Source organism: Benincasa hispida, chromosome 11 (genome assembly GCF_009727055.1).
Source record: "Benincasa hispida cultivar B227 chromosome 11, ASM972705v1, whole genome shotgun sequence".
Classification (NCBI taxonomy): domain Eukaryota; kingdom Viridiplantae; phylum Streptophyta; class Magnoliopsida; order Cucurbitales; family Cucurbitaceae; genus Benincasa; species Benincasa hispida.
This window is the reverse complement of record NC_052359.1, coordinates 74505076-74522404: the sequence shown is the minus strand read 5'-3', so window position 1 is coordinate 74522404 and position 17329 is coordinate 74505076. Positions and strand designations below refer to the sequence as shown.

General features: G+C 33.6%; 1 long non-coding RNA gene across 1 annotated transcript; it reads left to right on the top strand.

The window, feature by feature from the left end:
- The first annotated feature begins 14267 nt into the window (after positions 1–14267).
- Positions 14268–15759, top strand: LOC120091334. The gene is made up of 2 exons (XR_005485690.1): positions 14268–14803; positions 15483–15759. It is a non-coding gene; the product is annotated as an uncharacterized LOC120091334 (long non-coding RNA).
- The last annotated feature ends 1570 nt before the right edge of the window (positions 15760–17329 follow it).

The window sequence follows — 17329 nt, the reverse complement described above, 5'->3', positions numbered from 1 at the left end:
TATATATATATATTTATTTATTTATTTTCATTTTTGTTATTATTTATTGAGTTCTAAAACATCCAAACCGTAGATTTAATTTGAACTTTTATTCTTTAGGTTGATAGGTTGGTTGTACATTGACTTGATTAATTTTTAATTAACTCACATCGTAATAATTTATGGGATAGTAGTATTTGTCCATTAAATGGAATCCTATAAAGATAACCAATTCTGAATTTATAGATTTTGATAAAGGAACATGGTTCACTAAATATACATCTCAACACGGTTGAGATGATATCGTTCACTAAACTCACATCTTAACTCGATTGAGATGAAATCATACTTCTTTTCTTTTCTTTAGTATAATAATTATGAGGTGGAAATTGAATTTCTAAATCTGAAGGTTGGATGCCAATTATCGGTAAGATACACTCTTTTTTATGAATGTGAGCTTAGCTTAATGGTAGTTGTTATGACCTTCCCTCCTTCCCTCCTTCCCTCTTAGAGGTTAAAGGTTCAATCTCTCATCCCTACTAAATAAAAATGGTATGTTCACCTCAACAAAGATGTGACAATAATGTTGTTTTAGTTCGTGGTTCCAAATCTATTGCTAGGACAAATGTCATGTTGATATATTAAGGACTAGGTAAAAAAACATTCTTATTCTCATTATTATAATACATATGATATGATCAAAGAATTATTTATTAATGTAGAGAGAGGGGTTTAGATAATCTTGAAATTAGTCATGTTGGAAAATGAAATAATCAGAAATTGACTGAAGGAGGGGAGATGCAATGCATTTTGAAGATAACAAAGTTGTCCATTTTGTCAAAGTTTGCCCCTTTTTTTCCCTTCCCCCCAAAAATATTAATTTTTCATTTAAAACAAAGTTACCAAACAAAGTTGGTCAGCTGTTTGGAAAACAACAATGAAAACAAAAGTTAACAATGTTCCTTGAGCGTTGTAGGGTATTCTAAATTGGCAATTTGTGGGTTTTGATTGAAAGATTCTGAGCCAAATTTGTTCGAATACATATTGATTGGTTTTTGAGTTAAAAGATATGTGAGGTGAGATATTCGAATTTTTGATTTTTTGGTCAAGATTATAATCTTTATGTTTGCTGAGTTATGTTAATTTCAACCGTGTAAAAATTATTTAAAAGTAAAAATTTGCTTAACAATGGATAATAGTTCGAATAAATTTATGTTCAAAGTAGTGATTAAAAATAATTTCCAATTGAATATTAGTCTCACAATCAATGTTTTACTCAAAGATTGTGAATTTCTGAACAACACAAATAGATAAAACACCTACTTACTATCTCATATGTCATTTGTTTGATCCCATATACTGAGCTTATTGTTGTTGAACTATAAAAAAAAATTAGTTAGTGATTACCATGATTATGTTTTATTAGTATTTAGATTAATAGTTGTCCCTGAAAAAAAAAAGAAAAAGAAATAATAGTTATTATATAAATCAAAAGACGAAGATAAGAATAGAAAATATATTCATTTCTTTTCTTTTAACAGTTTTGCGTAGAAAAATGAGCTTCCAAAACCCTATAGGTAAGTCAAATTTAAGGGGAAAAAAAGAAAAAGTGTCATTAAAAAAGTGCATTTTTTAAAAAAAGAAAATGGAGATTTTCATATTTAAAAAAAAAAAAATATTACAGTTTTTCAAGGTTATCAATCTATAACTATGATTAACCGTCACTGGATACAAACAATTAATTCATAAGTATTTTATTTAAGAAAAGAAATGCTAGATTTATTATTTTTTTTTATCTCTTTTTAAAAATAATCTTGAAACAAAAAACTATATAGTTTTCAAAAACTTATTTTTATTTTTAGAAATTTTGGTTAAGAATCAAAATGTTTTTGTTTAGTTTAAAAGCTGAAAATTTGATAAGAAATTTTGAGAGAAAATAAAGCACAATTTTTAAATGGTTATGAAAAGAGTCATTATTTATTAATTTATTTAATAAACAAAAATTAGATCATACCAAAAGTTTTTTTTTTAATTTTTTTTTATATTTAAAGTAGAGATTAGAAAAAATTGAAAAGGATAAAAAAGAGAGATATTAAAAGGTTAAAAAGGGTTTTAAAGAAGAAAAAAGGGAGATTATGATGGAAAAGAGAGAAGGGAGATGAAGGTAGAAAGGGGAAAAGAGTTGAAAAAGGAGGTACATGCGTCGAAAAGAGAAACATAAACATAAATTTCAAAAGCTTCTCAAATTTTATTTTTCACCTTTTTTAGAAATATAGTTTTATAATTTAAAAACGTGACAATTTATGAAAAAATTTCACAAAATGACCCAATAATGACCTCTTTTTAAAAACTTTTCTACCAATGACATTTTACCCATGTGAAATTCCAAAATTACCCCCAATTTTTAAAACTCCTTAAACCGCACCACATTTCTTCTTCCTTCAACGATTTCTTCAGCCCTTATACAATGTGCATTCAATATAACACCAACATTCCACCAAAACATTTATTCCCAACTAAAATTCTTCCAATAGCATTGAAGAGAATGGAAGGCCACTCTCAATATTCAGTTTCTGTCGAACTCCCCAAGAAATTTTCTCATTGTTCTCTCATAACTTTCTCTCAGAGTTTCAATCCAACATCTTTGTTGATCGCTTTCATTGTCAGATTCAGAAACGGAGAGAATGTGAGTGATATTCTACGATTTCTTGTCCCATATCGCTTTCATAATAAGTGTCGTTTAGCTTTAAATGAACGATCATATGGTAATATATATACATAATCATTCATTACAATGTAAAAGATCATTCATAAATTACTAGACGATCGTTCGTTGCAATATAGATGATTGTTCATAAATTACAATACGATCATATAATAAATTATACACGATTGTGTAGTAATTTATACACAATCGTTCATTACAATATAAACGATCATTCATAAATTACTAAACGATCGTGTAGTAACTTATCAACAATCGTATAGTAAATTATAAACGATCGTGTAAACATTTATAAACGATCGCATAGTAATGTATGTTGGGTTTTATGTCCTAAAACTCGCAGTTTGTAAAATGATAAATATTTTCTATTATCAATATACTTGTTATTGATCTCATAAATTGTATGAAAGTCTAAATCTAATAAACTAAGACCCATGACTATTGTATGAGTACTTGAATTTTATGTGGAGATATAAGAGTGGATTAGGTTCGAGTAAATAGTCAAAATGATCTATAGTACATGAATGAGGTTGGGTACCTTATTCTGGTAACACCATTGGATGCGGCCTACTTTGTAGTTGTTACAAAAAGTTGTAAAGTGCTACATACGATGTGATCCTAATTCGTACATGTTATGACATGAGAAGTGGGGGCGTCCTATGCAATGAGTTTGCATAAGATCAGGACCAAGAAATAAGTCACTCTTACTTTATAATGTTGTTTACTATTTAAGACTGATTATTTCACCTAGATGACCTAGGTAACTCGATCTCAATCCTGAGCTAACTATGAACTTCTGTTTATTTGGGATTGCCTGAGGGTTGGCTCAACAACGCTGGCTCAATAAGACTCCCATTTCAGGGGTAAGACCAGATAGATAGCTGGGGACATAGGGTGCAAGAAGGAGTTTACACCTACCCGATTTAGGGATAGAAGAAAGGTTGTTCTCTTAAGTACTGAATCCAAGTCTTGAACAAGGGGGCTCATCCTCTCACTGGGCTGAGAGAGTTTAGTTTGGTGATTGGATCACAAACCAGTTGTTCATTAGAGGATCAGTAGGGACTTGAGGAATAAGACATAATCTCGAGGGTAAAACAGGTTTTAGACCTAACCGTTATTACGAACAACCTGTGAAGGGTCGACTTGCTGATTATGGTTAAATCATGTGGACATAATATATCTACAATAAGGGGAATGCAACTATGGGCTTTAGTGAAGTGACCCATTATTAACGAATGGGGATTAATTTGGTCTAATGAGTTTAGCCGATTAATCTCGAATCATTGGAGCCAATGATCTGTAGGTCCGCGAGGTTTCCCTACTAGCTCGTAACGGACTAGCCCTAGAATAGCGTGATAAGTTAATTTGAAACGTTCAAATTATAATTAAGGGAATTAGTAATTATATGAGATATACTTATATGTTTAATTTTAGAATTAAACGGAATAGGAGAATTTATATATTTAAATATGATTTAAATATATAAAGATGGATATGTGTTAAAATTTAATATTTAATATTAAATTAGTTAAGTTTTATTTAATAATTAATTTATGAAATTAATTAATTTTTTATTTTTAAAATCAAAATAGATTTTATAAAATCAAAATTTGTGTTTTTTAGATAAAATTGAAAAATGGAAAACAATAACAACAAAATGGAAAAATGGATTTTTCCATTATCCATCACCTAAGTAGCTCACACATGAAGCATTAACATTGCATTGTCTTCTCCAAGCATGAGCTGTAACTCATGCAACTCTTCTCTTTACATGTTGATCTGAAATATAATGAAGAGATTGGAGTGAAAATCGGGCATGCAATCCATAGAGTTTTTGAGAGAAAAACTAGTTTGATGAAAGATTCTTCAACAAGGTTGCAGCAGCGAGCTTTTCTCCTTCATCCCTTGATTCAAGCTTGTTTTGAGTCCCACAACTCAATCTAGAGCACTAAGAGAATAGTGGGGAAGATCTTAAGGTGGTCTACTACAAGATATGGATAAGATTGTAGCTGGTGAAGGAGCTTTGAAGAAGTTCTACAAGAGGTATGTCTCGAAACTCACTTTTTCTGCAAAAGCATGCTTTATATTCTGCCAAAATTAGTGAATTTGAATGCTTAGATGATCTTTGTGCTTCCGCTATTGTTGATACAATCCTATAATGTATAAATGATCGTTCACTTATCAATGATTTGTTTATCCCATTGTAGATCAATGATGCTACTTCGCATCTTTGTACGATTTGGTGGGGATTGGGATGAGTCCATAAGAAATTATGTTGATGGTCATATGAAAGGTTTGAAAGTCAGAAATGATATAACAGACAGTGAATTAGTGAGTATAATGTACCAAAGACTGAATATTGATCCGAATATGTTTGATATACACATCAAATGTTGCTATAATCTATTGGTCCCGGCTCCCCCAATTGACGTAGTCGACGATGAAGATCTTAGCTTCTTTTTAGAAGGCAGTGATGCATCCCATATGCCGTTATTTGTATCAGTTACACCTTGCGAAAGTCATGGAGTACACACGGATAATATGTACCAGCATTGCAATCCAACCGATCAACCCATTTCAACCAATCAAAGTTATGGGTTTGCAACCATTCCGACACGTAATATTCATACCATGTCTTCACTTGATGATCATATTGAGTCATATAACTTGGGGGATGATCGAAGTGAAGCTTGGTTTGATCAGAACAGTGAACCTAGATGTACTTTACAATTTGATATTGAACATGGATATGGACAATCTTCAGGACTACACACTTCTCCAACACCTAACATCCATGTTTGCTCCCATCCCACCAGTTGTGATGCCTTCGATTTTAATGCATTCCACCGTTCCAACCGAACCATTTGTTGATATACCCAGACCATCAGAGGGCCCATCGTATAATGACCTTCTTGATCTTAAATGATCTTTTACTTAGATTTGGGTGATTGCTTAGTTATTTATTTGCTTAGTTAAATGTACAACACCAATTATATTCTACAAATTTAACACAAATTTATCTAAACGATTACATAACAAAAACTAAACTATCGCATAACAAAATCTAAACGATCACATAACAAAACCGAAACGATCGTATAACAAAAACTAAATGATCGCATAACAGATAGCTAAACGATCGCGTAACAGTTAGCCAGACGATCGCATAACGAAATCTAAATGATCGCATAACAAAACCTAAACGATCGTATAACAAAAACTAAACGATCGCATAAAAAAAACTAAAGATTGCATAACAGATATCTAAACGATCGCGTAACAATTAGCCAAACGATCGTGTAACAAAAACTAAATGATTGCGTAACAGATATCTAAACGATCATATAACGGTTAGCCAAACGATCACATAACAGATATCTAAATGATTGCGTAACAGTTAGCTAAACTATCACATAACAGATGTCTAAACGATCGCATAAGAGTTAGCTAAATGATTGCTTAGTAATCTCTATCCGATTGCTTAGTAATATCTAAACGCTTGCTTAATATTCTCTAAATGCTCGCTTAGTATTCTCTATCCGGTCGGTTAGTATTCTCTTAACGATCAAGAAATGAACAAAATAGAGGGAGACCCTATCGTTGTAAAGTATTCCTAGAGACACACATTCACCAAACGGTCTGAAGGATGATTTAAAACTGGGGGTAATTTTGAAATTTCGCATGGGAAAAAGGTTAGTGGTAGAAAAGTTTTTAGGAAGAGGTCATTGGTAGAAAAGTTTTTGGGTTTCGGTCATTTTGTGAAATTTTCCACAATTTACCATGTACTTGTTTCTTAGAGGAAAAAATATCTTTTTGATTTTTAGGTTTTTGGTCTAGTTTCTATTTGATCCCTAAGATTTCAAAATGATTCACATTTAGTTCTCAAATTTTGATTTTGGTTTCAATTTAGTCCCTAAGTTTCAAAATGTTATACTTTTACCCTTGAGATTTGAGTTTTGTTCCAATTTGATTCCTAGATTTCAATATTTTACATTTTAGACCTAAAACTTGGGAACCAAAATGTGAGTTTCTCTTAGTTTCAACAATTTCGTCAATTGTGACATAGTAAATAAAATGTAGTTTCTATTTTATTTTATTTTAAAATCTTACCATCAAAATATTATAATCAATGATTAAAAATACCATGCACCACATGTAATGTCTAACTATAGTAAAAGAAAAATATGTATTAGTGGATAGTTTACTAATATCTATAAAAAGAAATCAAAAGGTAAAATTCTCTTTCTAGTTAAAATCATTTCGTTTAATATTTAAAAATGTAAATTTATCCTAGTTCATCAACTCAGATATTAAGGATACTACTATTAGGTCTTTAAAAGATATATATTTTCTATGTTAATCTTCTCAAAATTGTGTTGATTATTTGCTTTTAATGCTCATTTTGTAGGTAAAACGGTTCGGGGGTGATTAGGAGTCATTTTGAGAAACTAGGCCAAAAAGGATAAAAAATGACCAAGAAAGTCAACAAAGTTGAAGAGAATCGGAAAAATTACTAAAATGCTATTAAGACCCAGCATCACGACCCTAAGAGAAGTGTCGAGCAATGCTTGAAGATAGAAGGCATAATTTTATTGCAAAACAGAGTAGCATTGTAACACTCCCCACAACGTTGCAATGCTCCAGATTTTTACGTGACTGTCCACGCACGTGCAACTCAGTGTCGAGGGTAGCCTCACGTCTCAAGCGCAACGCTTCTTGACCTTTTTGCGATTTAGCATTGCAATGCTAGCCTCAATGCCTCGCGATGCTACCCTGTGAGTATAAATAGTTATTCTTTCATTTTTGTAAAGGGAGGAAGTACGATTTCGATGGAGGCTGAAATTTCTCTCTGTATCATTTCGTCTCTATGGTAATTTTTTTTCCCAATTAGGTTAGATTTTGATTTCCTTTTGGATTGTAAGCATTATTTTGTAATTCTTCATGAATTTGTCTATGGATTTGTGAAGTAATCGAATCTTGTTTCTATTTCAAGAGTTCTTGTAATTCTTTTGAGTTTTCTACTTGTCTTTATCATTTGCTTTGATTTGAGTATTCTTGAATTTGTTTTTAATTCTTGAAGCATGTTGAATGATCTATATCTTGAACATGTTTAACCTAGATGCTTGGTTTTGTCACAATCATGATTGAATGCGTTGCTTTTAATGTGTTCGATAGAATGTCTAACCAAGATCTACAAGAGGCATTAGTAATTGTGTATTTGATGGCTATCCTAGGATGCACTAATTACTAGATTTGAAGAAATTTTGATTAATTGAGCAAGCTATCTTGACAATTAATCGGTGCAATTGAATCCTAGAACTTAATGCGCATGTTTTCTCTTCTATATGGTCGCTATCTAACCCAATAGAGGTAGAAGCATGTAGATTGATTAGGGTTAGGCCTATCCAACCTTAGTCGATGATTAAGACGCTCTTTTGACTAGGTTATTGCTAGTTCTTCGCCTTCGTAGAAGCTAGCTTAATGGATCTAAGTATGTAGTTGCGAGCTTAATCCGATTGTGAATTAAATTTTTAGAATTCGATGATAGGAATTGCATTGAATGTCTAACTTGGATTAGAAGCAAGATTGTTCTAAACTTGTTTACATTTATCCTTTGTCTCTTGATTTTTTAGTATGTTTTTTGCTTTAATAAAAACTCCCTATTTTATAGCTTTTATAGTTAAGCTTGGTTAAGGAAAAGATTAAAGAACATTTCCCTATGGATCGACCTCTTACTTCCACTTTAACTACGAGTTAGTTTAGGTTATTGTTTGAGCTTTATAAATATTGTTTTTTTTTTTTGGGTTAGGTAAAACTAACGACATCTACTTAGCTCCGAACAAAATGGCGCCGTTGTCGGGGAAATGGCTAACCATTTAATCATTTTCTTAGCTAAATTTGTCTAATGAACTTTAAAACACCAAAAATATTTTCTTCTTTTTGTGTCTACTTGTTTTAACATGGTGGATATGAATATCTACTACACGCTTCAAGCGAAGTATGCGGCCTATCGGAGAGCACAAGAGGTAAGTGAATTTAATGGGCTTAAGAGTGAAATAAATTAATTAACCTCTCTTGTTCGAGTTGTGCTTACTGAAAAAATACAAGTTCCGCGTGGTCCTAAACGCGAATACTACCCAACTTGGGAGAAGCCCAACCGAAATCCATCATCAATGCCGTCTTCTTCTACCAATATAGATAATTCCTCAGAAAATTTAGTTGATGAACTTTCTGACCTCTTGTGAGTTTATGTAAGAATGCTCTTATCTTTCTCAAGAACCATCGAGTTTCCAGCAGGATAGGTTTTATTCCGGACATGAAGTTAGAGCCGACATTCAAAATCTGTGTGACATCGCTGCCCAGATTACCGATTCGGTTAGGAGAGTCGAGGAGTCTTGGGAAGATACATTTTTTAAGAATACCGAGTTAAGCGGTGAAGGAATTCACATTGATAATCTAGTAGAGCCGCCGATTCTTCGAAATTTTAATCAAGGTAAGATGTTGAATTTAGTAATGTGTAAACTTGCTAATGGTTTTTCTAATGGTGAGCAGAATTCAATCGAGTTTCATCTGGAGACTCAAGCCCCATGCCAGTTGAGGTCCATCAAACCCCTGAGCTTGCACACTTCATGCTGACATTGGAGAACCATTCAGAGCTTCCCGTCGTCTGTGGCACTAAAGCCGATCTAATTGAGGAGTTTCCTTGGATCGATGATGAATATGATGTTTATCCCATACCATGTTCAAAACAAGTAAGTAAGGATAAGTATGAGCCCGCACCATATCTCAAGGAGTCTCAGGTAAAACAGTTAGAGGCTTCCAAGCCTAAAATTGTACTTTGTCCAAGTATTTTTTTTCATGTTTGATTATTGCTTATATTTTCCTTATAAATCGAGTCTGTTGTTGAGTCTTTTTTTTTCTTTTGACTCTTTTGGGTCACTTGAGTCTTTCGATTCTTTCTTTTTCTCTTTTTTTATCAAATATTAGAAAACCCAAATTTGACCTGTCTGGTTTTCGTCAAAGAGTGAGTTCTCTTATAGCCCCCAGGCTATATAGATTCATTTAAGAGAGGATAAGAGAAGTACGAAAATTTTTACATACCTTGAAAGGCGTAAAAGACGGGTCGGGTCGAGCAATCAACGTTAAAAATTTGCCCTTCTTGGAGGTAGCTAGGCATAAAAAATAAAACACGTTTACTTTTAGTTTTAATTTCCATTTTTCTTAGAATTAGTCTTAATCGTTTATTTTATTTTTAATTCTTTGTTCTTAATAAAGCTAGGTTAGTCTTGTTTGTATTTTGAAAAAAAAGAAAATTTAGGGCACAATGTTGCAAAGCTGTGTAAGTAGCGTCGCGACGCTGCGAGATAGAAACTCGATTTAAAGCAGTTTCTTTCATTCGAAGGAATACCCATTCAAATTCTCTCTTCTCAAACTCAATTTTCTCTCAAATTTCTTCCTACCCCCATTGATTTTCATCCCCAAACTTCAAATCCAAGCAACTTTTCTTCCAATTTCATCATTTTTCTCAATTTTCAAGAATTTGCTCGAAATTTTTGGGATTTTCACCTAAAATTCGATTTTTAGGGCTTTTTCTCTTCCTCTCAAGCAATAGCGTTAACCTAACCAAGGTAATGCATTCTTCTTTGTTTTAATCCTTTGATGAGTATCTAGGTTGTATTTGAGTTTTGCTTGATGGATGCATGACTTGCTTGGAAGAAATGATTTTGTGTTGAAATTGTTGAATCTTTGATAGTTAGAAATAAAATGCCTGGGATTTTTCTGTTTGCAGGTTTCAAATTTGTGTAGTGGTGTGTGATTTTCTTGATTGAGGAATCTATTAAAAGAGTGAATAATATTGCCAATTCTAGTGGTAGGGATTCTTCTCCACAACCCGAGTCTAATAACTTGAGGTTTGCTTCTGAAGGGGCTGATAGTAGATACCATCAAGTGGTAGCTCTTAGGAACTTGCTTGCATACACGATGGTTAGTAGAAAGCATAACCAACCACGAACGATGACTGAAGCTTTGATTGACGGCTCGACTAGCATGACGACAGTAGTGGTTGGTGTGGTCGACGACAGGCTGGAACGAGGTTGCAGCTAGGCTGGTGCAGTGCGGGTGAGGAGAACGATGGAGGAGGGGGTGGGGATCTGCTTTACACGGAAAGAGAGAGAGAGGGAGATTTTTTTAAAAACTTTTCTTTTTCTTTGTTTTAACTGTTGATTTTAAAACCTAATCACACAAATACATTTGTATAACCTTTTTCCCCTTTTTCTTTCCAAAATCCTAATTCCTTTCCTTTTATTTATTTATATATATATCCATCTATCTATCTATCTATCTATCTATCTATCTATATATTTCCCTCTTAAATTCCAAATCCAATTTAAATTCCCTCAAGAATATCAAATCTCCAAATTTATTTAACCAACTTCCATGAATTAAATTCAAAATTTCAAATCTTCTCTAAACTGAAATAAATTCCCATGAATTGAGTTTAAAATAAATTATCTTAACCCCCAATAATTCAATTTTAGCCTTAAAACTCAAAATAACACCCAAATAATTTAAGATAAATAAATTAAAAATGGGTCTCAAAATTTGGGTTGTTACATTCTTCCCTCTTCATGAACCCTTCATCCTCGAAAATTTAATCCTGAAAAAGCTCTGGGTACTAGGCTCTCATCTCGTCCTTCCACTCCCATGTTGCCTCCTTGAACTGATAGTTCTGCCATAAAACTTTCACTAACGTTATCTCTCAGTTGCATAAAGTCTTCACTTCCCTTGCGAGAATTTGAATAGACTTCTCTTCATAACTTTAGTTCTCATTCAACTATAATGGTTCGTAGTCTACCACATGGGATGGATCTGTCACATACTTCCTCAACATTGAGAAATGAAAAACATTGTGAACTATAGAAAGAGACGGTGGCAGCACCAATCTATGAGCTACAGGGCCAATTCGTTTCAAAACCTCAAGAGGACCAATAAATCGTGGACTTAGTTTTCCTTTCCTTCGAAACCTTAGAACATCTTTCATGGGTGTTACCTTTAAAAACACCTTGTCATCAGTTTCAAATTCCAGGTCTTACACCTAACATCTGAAGGGAGTCAATTTCTTGCAGCAGAAGCGAGCGACTGCTTGTGTCTTTGAAATCGTTTTACAGAAATTAATTAAATAGAGCAATGATGGAAACTATGATAAACATTCACCCTTAAGCATGTTTCTAATGAAAAAATAGAGAGGAAAAGGGATGAGAACACTAACCCTTGAAGATCCAATCTTCTCACTTCCTCTCTAGTGGTCACGAATAGTAAAAACTCCTTCTTAACCCCAAAAACCACAACACAACTTCGTGGACACCACCAATGAAGTCTTCCTTGTTATTATCAAGGAGAGAACTAAAGGCAGAGTTGTGTGGGTTTGACTTTTGGTAAAGGTGGAAGAAGAGAGATCTTCAGAGAATTATTCTGGGAGAGAAATTACAGAAAGCTGGAGGAAGAAGATCTCTTTTAGCAGACATAACCTTTTCTCCTGCATATTGATTTTCATGTAAAACCAACAACCTTCCCACTCCTCCACCAAAAATTGCATATATGAGAGATACCTCCAAAACTTGAAATAATTCCTAAGCAGTTATTGATTTTGAATTAAAATTCAAAATAAATTTTAATTCAATCTATTAACTAATTAATATAATTAAACTATATATTATATCTCATATAATATATAACCTATAGTTTATTATATCACATATAATATGACTTATATTTTATTTTATTTCACATACCTATGGTATTAATATGAATCATATCCATACTAATTTTATCTATAGTTTCTATATGAATCATATTCATATAAATAATATTTGAATCGTATTCAAATATTTATTTCTGTCATAAAACTATATGGATTTAATATGAATCATATTCACATTAATTTTAACATATAGTTTTTATATGAATCTCATTCATATAATAAATACTTGAATCAAATTCAAATACTTATCTCTCTCGTTAAACTATAATGTATCAACATACATTATACTTTATAATGTATCAAGATACATTATATTAATTCTATCTTATACAATTAATTTTCTTTAATTAATTTTAATAATTCAAAGTTATACCAAAATTAATTTAATTCTCAACCGTCCTTATTGAGCTAACAAGGGGACCTTATGGACCTACAGATTGAAGCTCCAATGATATGAGATTAATAGATTAAACTCTTTAATCAAATTAATCAACATTAATTAACTGTTCGTCAAGACCGACAGTTACACGCATCGCATTGTAGATATATTTTGGTGTCAATTGGATATAACCAATCAACAGTCGTAAGTATAGTTGGGTCAAAATTACCGTTTTACCCCTGTAGTTACATCCAATTCCTTAAGTATCATTGATCTTTCTAATCAACAATTAGTCATAGCCCCATTATAACTAGACCCCTCTCTTGCCAGTGAGAGGGTGAGGGCCACCATTGTTCAAGACTTGGAATTAGCCCTTGAAGGAGAAATTCATCGACTTACTCTAAAAAAGTAAGGAGTAATTTTTATCTTGTGCAGTTGAGTTCTAGCTCCCCATTCAGACAAATCCTCAAAATGGTAGGCATATTGAGTCGGTGAATGTGGCCATTCTCACCTATGCAAATCCAAAGACCACCTTTATAGGCAGAAGTTCACAACTCACTCATGAGCAAGGTCAAGTCACCTATGTCATTCTAGTAAAATGTAAGTCTTTTCTAGTAATGGTGTTAAGAAGATAGACTAATCATTTCGTGCTCTGGTCTTATACAAAATCTTTATATAAGATACCTCCACTTACATATCTCCACAAGAATGATCAGAATTAGATCATTTGTAACACTTTACGACAATTGTAACAATTACAAAACATACCTTATTCTGGTGACATACCGTATTTGTAGTGTCACTAGAATAAGGTACCCAGTTTTATCCATCTACTATAGACCATTCAGGTTATTACTTAAACATGATCCACCTGTATATCTCTACATACATGTTTAAGTTACATAAAATAACCCAGGATCTTAGTTTATTGGATTGAGTTAGTGCACATAAAATAACAATTATTTTAATAACAATTTGTTTATACAAGTTTACAAACTTGTCCTAAAGTTTAGGACATCAATCTCAACAATCTTCCACTTGTCCTAAAGTTAAGGGAGAGGAGTTTTGAAAACCCAAATTTTTAGGAAACTGTATTTAATTGTCTTGAATTATTCGAGATTATATTTCAGATTTTAGAAATTTGAAATTTGTTTATTTTGAAGAGGCAAATCAATTTATATTAAAGTTGGTAAAAGATATGGATTTAATTCAATTAGTGAAAATTGAATTTAATATTGGTTTTGGAATGGGTGGATTTTATTTGGAATTCAATTGGATTAATGATTGAGATTTAATTTCTTTTTGGAATTTTATTTGTTTGGGTTTGAAGTGATGGAAAGGAAGGGTTAAAAATAAATATACATATTTATTGAGGGAAAAGAATTATTATATTTATATATTGGGATTTAGGGTTTTGGAAAAGGAAATTGGTTATAAATTAGGCTTAAATTGGCCTTGGTATGTGTTCAAAAACAAAAGATTGTAGAAGAAAATATTTCCTTCTACTCTTCTACGCCAGGTCCCCTCGTTCCTTCTTCATGTGTTCGACCGCCGCTTCCCAGATGACACTAGCCAGCACATCACGCCACCGCTGACGCTTATCTCACCCGTGTGCGCCGACCCTGTTGCCAGCCGTCCAGATCCCCTTTTTGTCTGACGACCACCTCGCTGATGAAGCCACGTTGCATGCACCTAGCCGATCGGACCTCTTTTGTCCAACATATTTGGTTTCGCGCGAGCCTTCGAGTCTGTGCACGTGCGGGTCTGGTAGTCGGGGTCTATTTCATTCGCGGGTCGAGCCGCCAGTGTTAGTCGTCACCAAATTTCTCATTCGTCGGTCGTGAAAATTGTCCGGTCACCATTCCAGATCTGGTTTCGTGCTGGCCGTCGTCAACGACTCGCATCGCCGATTGGTTTCCTCCGTGTGCCGCTGAAGAATTGTGGAGTTTTGGCTACTTGGGTAAGTGAAGTGAAGGCTTCTAAAATAATTTTACGAATGAATTTGGGTTAGATGGTTAAAATTAGAATTATTTTGCCCTTTGTCTTGGAACCTAACTAAGTTTGGAAAAGCTAGAAGAAAGGTTACTTTACTCGGTTTAATTTGTTTTGGGCTTAATCTGAGGTAAGAGATTTACTATCGATTTGCTCTCGAACCCATGTAGGTATTAAGTATGTGATTACACTAAAAGCGTGATTCAGTATGTTGGATTGAAATGTTGTATCTTGCTATGTTAGGCTGTTAAGGGTGTTATGGAGGCCTATGCTTATGCCATGGAAATTATGAATTTATATGAATGTTTCTGTGTTGATTGATGAATGGACTGTGAAGACCGATGTATGCTTATGACTAAGTAGACTGATAGTGATTGTTTGTGTTCTTGTCGGGCTACGTACATCGCATGTTGTGAGCCTTTGAGTTCACATTTCATGACTATGTTTTGGTGTTCCCTTAGGGTCACCACTTATGCTTATGAAATTACTACTTATGAAAGTGTGCATTCGGGTCCACCCCTTATGCCTATGCCCACGCCTATGATATGTAATGTACTTAAGTCCTGATAGAAAGGTCACCTAGTGGGCCCAGTAGTGGATCGCTTATTGGGTATATTTATATTCGTTCTTTTCTCTTCATGTTTCAGGTAAGGGAAAAGACCAGACGACAAATGACAGGAAGAATCCGTGAACCAGCTGGTGGGACTTGATATCACTTTTGCACTTAGGTTTCTTTTAATTAGACAAGATTTGGTTAGGAGTCTAGCATTTAAAACTCTTGGTTATTTTATTGATTCATTTGTTAATTTATTTATTCGCTTAATTTGTTCTAAACTAGAGTCAAGAGTACCCCAAACATGTTTTTAGGATTTTATCATTTTAGAGCTTTATTTAATGAAATAAAATTTTTATTTCTTTTATTAATTTTTCTTTGTGAAATATATCATCAAGCCTATGCATGCATGTAGTATCGTCCTAGAAGCATAATTGGAAGTTGGGGGGGGGGGGGGGGGGGGGGGGGGGGGGGGGGGGGGGGGGGGGGCGTTACAAGAGCGTACAATACAAATAAAACACACAATACAATAAACTAGGGCATACATTATACTTTAGTAACATCTTCCACTTACCCTAGACAAGATGCCACATAGACCTAGACCTTCTAGATGACCCTCGAACACTTTAGCTACGCGAGCTTTCGTAAATGAATAAGCACTGTTGTTCTTTGAAGTTATCTTCATGACTATCACATCACCTCGTTGTACAATCTCTTAGATCAAGTGATATTTTCTTTCAATGTGTTGTCTCTTTTATGGCTCCTAGGTTCCTTTGAATTTTCCACAACACCATTATTATTATAATAAAAGTGTAATGGGCAGAGATATATTTGGAAAGCCTTCCAAATCAGTAAAGAACTTCCTTAGTCAAACAACTTCCTTAGCAGCTTCACAAGAAGCTATGTATTCAACTTCCATAATGGAGTCTGCGATGCATCTTATAAGGATCAAATCCTTGCTTGAATCCCGATTAGTTTGAAAGTCAAAGTCCATGTATCCTATAAGGATCAAATCCTTAGCTCTATACACAAGCATATAATCCTTTGTTTTCTGTAGATATTTGAGGATTGTTTTGACCGTTGTCCAATGATCTAATCCTGGATTAGATTGATATCTATTGACAATCTCTACTGTATAACAAATGTCAAGTCTGGTACATAACATTGCATACATAAGGTTGTCAATAGTCGATGCATAGGGAATTCATCTCATTTTCTCAACCTTTTGAGGAGTCTTAGGACACTATTTTTTAGACAAGACGATTCCATGTCTAAATGGTAATAAACACTTCTTGGAATTGTGCATCGAATATCTGACAAGCTTCTTGTCAATATACGATGCCTGAGACAAGGCTAGAGTTTTGTTCTTACGATCATTCATAATTTGGATTCTTAGAACAAATTGCACCTCACCCAAATCTTTCGTTTGGAATTGGTCCGCTAGCCATTTCTTTACATCTGTCAATAATCCTACATCATTCCCAATATGTAGGATATCATCCACATACTGTATGAACTATGAAGTTTTTTAAGCGGGAATTGGCCCAATTTTTATTTTACAGAACACAAAATTACAGAACAAACAATCATGCATAAATTGGAAAAATTTACCGCATGCATTAAGAGGAAAAAGGGACAAGGATACATACCCTCGAAGATCACAACAGTCTTCACGATATTCCTCCTCTCCAGTCATGATCAACCATGATCCAAGAAACCAAGACACCACCACAAAATATGCAAGAGGTGTGGGCTTCATAGAATTTTGGAAGAGGGAGAGAGGTTTAGAGAGAGGGAACTTTTTCAGGAAAAAACAGAAGTTTTTTTACACTCGTTTCTTCAATGATCCTGCGCGAAAACCACCCCTACCAACACGTTGATTGAGAGAATTAAGGGGATATATATAAAACTAAATATAAGTCATATGTATGTATATATATA